Source organism: Oryzias melastigma, linkage group LG4 (genome assembly GCF_002922805.2).
Source record: "Oryzias melastigma strain HK-1 linkage group LG4, ASM292280v2, whole genome shotgun sequence".
Lineage (NCBI taxonomy): Eukaryota > Metazoa > Chordata > Actinopteri > Beloniformes > Adrianichthyidae > Oryzias > Oryzias melastigma.
The window spans coordinates 16,498,720-16,504,727 of NC_050515.1; the positions used below are offsets into that span (position 1 = coordinate 16,498,720).

General features: G+C 39.3%; 1 protein-coding gene across 2 annotated transcripts in view; it reads left to right on the forward strand.

Moving 5' to 3' along the window:
• The first annotated feature begins 2,176 nt into the window (after positions 1 to 2,176).
• LOC112150892 (transmembrane protein 125) overlaps positions 2,177 to 6,008 on the forward strand; it is an 18,557-nt gene continuing 14,725 nt past the window's right edge. For both annotated transcript variants that reach the window (XM_024279419.2, XM_024279420.2), the window contains exon 1: positions 2,177 to 2,450. The gene's annotated coding sequence lies outside the window, so the exon portion shown is untranslated. The remainder of the gene's footprint in view (positions 2,451 to 6,008) is intronic.

Here is a 6,008-nt window from a genome sequence, read left to right on the forward strand (position 1 = left end):
TTTGAGAAAATGTTACCCCTCTCTCTACTCAAAGATTCATTGGACAAACCGAGGTCTTAACGTCCCCCATGGAAAATACCTTCGGCTCACGTGAAATCAGGCCAAATCTGTCACCATTGCTTCTTGATATTGCTGCCGTCATTTTGAAACCAGACGACAGTGATTGGTTGAAGTCGGTCTGAGTCACGTTTTTAGGGGAACTACAGCCACCGATCATGAGTGAGCTTGTTTGAAGTCCACACCCTTCCACTGACAGTGGGTTCTGGAGAAGCTGTCAATCAAATGTTTGAGGCGGGGCCAGCAGGCACCACCTACTTTTACTGAGACATCTGATTGGTCAGTTTATAACTGGAATAACTTGAAAAAAATATATTTAAAAAAGAAAATCAGGATTAGAAAGAAGATGTAAGAAGAATGTATCAGAGCAAGAATTATTATTCTGACACATAGAATGACTGAGTAATAACAGTCTATTTCTCAAGGGAGGTCTATGGGGTTTTGACCTTCTTGGAACCAGTGGGTACTTCCTATTTGGAACACAAGAGAGGAGATGTTGAGCTGTCCAGTTAATATATACAGTCAATGCTTGGGAAAAGAGCACCGTCTTTTATTTTCGAACTGAAACCAAACACTTGTTGGGGATATCCAAGTGAAGTTGGGAAATGATTATGGGATGTCCATGGACCTATGGCTTGATGGCCATTTTGTTGTAAAGTGTGAAATTTGGTGATATTCACATTTTCGCACAATATTGAACAAGAAAACTCTTGTTTCTATCTTGTATTTTCCAAGAAAACCATTTTTAGTACCAGCAACAAATTTTAACTCCTTTAAGGAATTTCAGTCTATCGCCTTTGAACTTCTCGAGAATCATTAAAATCTACTCTAAAAAATGCTGGTTTTAAGGTTGGTAGTTTTTGAACAGTATTAGCATGGCGAGCTAACAAAAGTGGCATTCCCCCGTTGCCTTTTTTATCCGAACATCGTGAAAATTTAATACATGAATTGTTGCCTCAAGCTCAACAAAACAATTTGACATACAATATGAGCATATTAGGTTTGTGGGCGTGGTTAAGAAAAAATTTCAGCTGCCAAGGAAATCCAAATTTATCTATTTTTTTAGATTCCTTGGAAAATTCCATAGACTTGTTGGTCACCCCCAGGCGACCAAAAAATAGAATGGTTGCTATGTAGATGTAACCAACAGAAAAGCTGCCATTTTGGAAAAAAAGTGCATTTTATTACGATCAGCATTGGGCAGAAGAGGAAAGTAAGGGAAGCATAGAAGCAGCTCAGTCAATGAGGCCAGGTCGAGTAGTACCTGTGGGCCATATTAGTCGCAGCTTTACAGCGTTCCTGGTGGTCATTTTCTAGGACATCGTTTCTGCAAATGGCGGCAGTTCGTTAGAAATTCGCCTCTAAGTTGTGAGCAGAGCTGTTGGCATGGAGTAAAGTCGACCCCATTTCCCATTATCCATCTGTTAATAAGATCACGCTGTCCTGTTATCTTACAGCCCCTTATAACGTCAACATAACAATTTCATGCAACAAAAATGACAAGGAGTATTGAAGCTAGCCAGCCGAACAGTTTGGAGCCACAAGCTAGCTTAGATGAGAAAAATGAACTGGAGCTATTGCAAAAGATGCATCGGAATGGAGCAGGGATCTTAAGTTCTAAGTCAAGCTTTTTTAAACTGCATTTTTTTCATCTGCTCCTGATTCACAACATTTTGTATGAAGAAATAGGCTTTTCATTCTTTTAAGCTAATTTTCTTGATTAATAATATATGTACTCCATTATCAGAAACATTCTACATGTTAAAAATACCAAAAACGTGTCATTTCATTGGAGTGGGTCTTTAAAACAACATAAGAAGTCACAATAAATGATCAAATTTGTGTTTAATAAGCAAAATGAGTGTAACTACACGTTAGGGGAAACTTCTAATGTGTCCTTACACACTCAGCGACATCATGAGGGTAATTAGAGAGATGACAATAAAGGTCACAGTCCTTTCTTATTACAGTTATTAACAGCCGCGTGCGTATGGATTTAGCAGAGAAATTATCTCATATTCAGCCGGCGTTATGTTCATCAAAGTCCTCTTCTCAAATGTGGACACCCCGCTGACTCCGCCCCCTCCCGTATCAGGCGCCTCCCCCCGCCGCCGCCACCACCGCCGCCGCGCGGCCACACCTGCATTAAAGTGGGGAAGTCCGGCAGGAGAAGAGGAGGAGGAGGAGCGCGCGGGCAGACCGCGGAGCTGTGCGGACAGAGCAGAGCCGACAACCGGAGCGCCTCCGCCGGATCCATCCGCAGCGCTCCGGCCGTCCAGACCCCCCAAAAAGGCGGAGAACGGCGCGTGCGGGGAGGCGCGCTTCCGAGGATTAACATGAAACGGAGCAGAGCGGAGGAACGACCGATCCAGACTGAGCGGATGAGCGCGCAGGTAAGACAGCTTCAATAATAATAATAGAAGAACGGAAAAATAGAGCTGCCCCATAGCAACTTAGAGCAAAAGTGTCTTTAAAGCCAAACATTACATTTAAAATGTGACTCTTAAAATTTATAAAAAATTATTTTCACTTAAAAACACATTATAACCTAATAATTAAAGTAAAATCAACGACAAACTCCTCATTTTAAACCCCAAATTTCCTCAATATTTTTATTTTATTAATAAAATGTGGAAAAAATTGCAACTTTTGTGATCATCCAGGGCTAAAAAGACATTCAGCCTCTGTTATGGAGAGCTTCGGTTTTCACCTGTACCAGGTAAAAACAGAGTTCCAAGTCATAAATCAGGAACATATCTAACACAGCTCGAATACAACTTTATTTTTTAAAGCAATAGATGGTTTATAAGGAGGAAATTATATACCTGCATGGATATTCCCCCCAATCTAAACAGAATTTGTAAAGTTTCTAAAAAATGTGGATAATCCGTTTTTCTCACATTAAAAACAAGGAAGTAAATGTGTTTGTCATGGTGTTACACCCTGACCTTTGCACCTTTTCACTCCACCAGGAAACACTCCCACACTGAAACCTGCAGTTCACCTCTCCGCTGTCATATCCGTGTTTGCTGCATCCAGGAAAATCCATACCAACACACATAGAGGAAGTGTTGCCGACGCGGTGTTCAATAGTGAAATTGGCGCCGATCAATATGCTGCTCACATATGGATCTGCCATAATGTGCTACAGATGAATAGTGACAGGGGATTTGAAGTAGATTACATGCTGGTGCTCTCATTAAGCGCCAAACACTTTCAAGATCTGTTAAGGTGAAGTCCGACGCCTACAAACAAGTCAGGCTGATAACAAACGTGCGATAAATCTCATTAGAAAAATAAATAAAAAAGAGCAAAGGAACGTGTGTAGCTGGGATGAGTTGTGCAAGCAGTTTATGTGGAGGTGAGGGATGGAGTCCACATGCAGAGAGGAGGAAGAGCATCTCTGAAGTTCTCAAGTCCTTGTTCTGCAGCATGTCGACACATTTTTAACTCCAAAACAACAGTTTAAAATATTCCATTGCACCTTTGCACTAAAAATAGATCGATTTTAGGCTTTTTAATTAGAAAACGCAAATAATTAGTGTCTTCCTGAACCAATATGTTGTGTTTGGGTTAAATTTTTAAACTTGAAAATGGGTTAATTTTGAGCCTAACACAATCTAAGGGTTAAATAACAGTTTTATTCAGATTTTGTTGCTTTTATGTCTCCAAATGTTGCAAATAAAAATGTTCCCTGTGTAAGGAGGAAGTCAGTGTTGTTATCACGCCTTCTCATAGCGTTATCAGTCCATATCCTCTGCACCCAAACACTGAAGGTTCAGCAGGTCTTTTGTTAGTCGCTGTGCAGACACATAACATAATGTTTTACCATGCCACAGTGATAGCATTATAAATAAAATAACCTGATATAAATATATATGTTTTTTGCTATTTTTTATCTCAATCTGTGTTCTTCAAATAATTCTATCAGACAGTGTGGAGGTAATTTTCTGCTTTTTTATGATTAGGCACCCAATACCGATCAAAGTTGTGCTTTAAAATCTCTTTACTGATGAAAAAAGATATGAAAAAGAGTTGAGATCCGTTCCCTCTTGTCAGCAGGAGTGAAGCAGAAGAGTGAAGCAGAAGGGAACCAGCGTGCTAATTGGTGATTGGATTAGTGTTTTAATTTTGCAGCTGTGCACAACCAAAAGAAACTGACTTACCAGAGGCTATTCCCGCTCTTTTTTATTTTTTTTATTTTTTTGAGAAATCACCCCTTTATTACACAGTTACATAATCAAAACAGGAACACTTGCAAATGATTCAAATATTCTCATCACTTTTTATTCACTTTGACTCATTTGATTGACTGTAAGGGAATGAATACAATCTTCAGTTTGGGAGCTAGAATGAAGGAAAAAAAAAATTTCCAAATGAACACACATTTTTGTTAATTTTTTTTGGTGTTTGTTGTACTGTAGATGCTGGCTGCATTTTTTAAGCGACTTCATCTTGAAAACAGGTGTTTGCATACATTATGCTGCAAGGGCATTGGAGTCAGAGCAGGGAGTGATGCTAAGACGCGATGATCTCGCCCCTTTTTTATGCGGTGACCAGCAGACGGCGGGAGATAAAAAGTGGAGGAGTGCTGGTGAAACAGAGGAGCAGATGAGAAATGTTGTAGAAAAAGGTAAGGGATGATAAGGGATGGTAGGAGGGAAAACAGATGGAGATGAACGTGTGTGGAAAAAGGTGTCAGGGGAAAGGTCCTGGCTGGACGAGGATGATGTTTGCATCTTAAGATAAGAAATGAGCTTGGGAGAGGAGACATCAAGTGACTGAATAATGGAAATTATTGGTAAAGGATGCATTTAAAACCTCTAATTATTTCACTGACCCTTAAGATTGAGAGTCTGCAGCCACATTAGCTGCTCCGTGAATCGTTTAAGGGGTGTTCTTTTAAAGAAGATTGCTTTAAAGGCCTATAAGATTAAAATGAATCATCTTTCTTTATCTTCACCTGTCTAATTATGGATTTTTCTGCATCAGCCTTTTGAAATGCTCTGTTAATGCATATTTAACACTAATAAGGCACTTCTGTTATTTTTTTACTCAACGTTTTTCTGTATGTGTGAATAAATAAATGTTTAAACATAGAATTCAGACTAACAAATCTTTTAACTTTAAAGTCCTACTCTGATCATCTTTTGATCTATTGTAAAAAGTTGATTTCTAGGACTTAGTGTCTGCAGAGCGACAGTCGTTCATCCTCCTAGCTATTGGCAGGACCTTTGACACAGAGCAACCCCGCCCCCACTTCCTGTCACTCATAACTAAGTTTTGCCTGTATGCACGGTCCAGTGCATAGATTAGAATGAAGCAGATCAGGGATCTTGTGGCCCCATCAATTTCTTTCCTATGCAACAAACTACATTTTTTCATCTGCTCCTGATTCACAGTGATTTGTATAAAGAAATACTTAGAAATGAAATTTTCATTGTCAGAAAATACCACAAAAACATGTTAAAACCACAAGAGCTGGGTTGATAAAATTGATTAATTGATCTAAGCTTAATAAATCAATAACTGATCCATAAAAGTAGAGATCGGTCTAATGCAGGGGTCGGCAACCCAATGTGTTGAAAGAGCCACTTTGGACCAATACAATAAAAAGCAAATATGTCTGGAGCCGCATAATTTGAAACGGCTAATAAAAGTCTTACACTGTCAGTACCAATGTGTCGTATAAACAATTATTTAAACGATTATTTTTCCTGCTGCGTGTCTTTGTGTCATTTAAGTTTCGTTTTAGGCCTCATGACAAGTTGGTGAGACATTGCAGCGTCAAACTATCTGACAAAAGCTGAATAGCCTCAAAAACGAACATTTGAGCTTTTATTTTGACATCCCTCAATGACATAACGAGGGGTCCTGATCAGTCTCTCCCTCATTCTCACTCCAGGTGCAGGAAGAATTCAAACATAACAGGACAAAATCATAAATGTTCA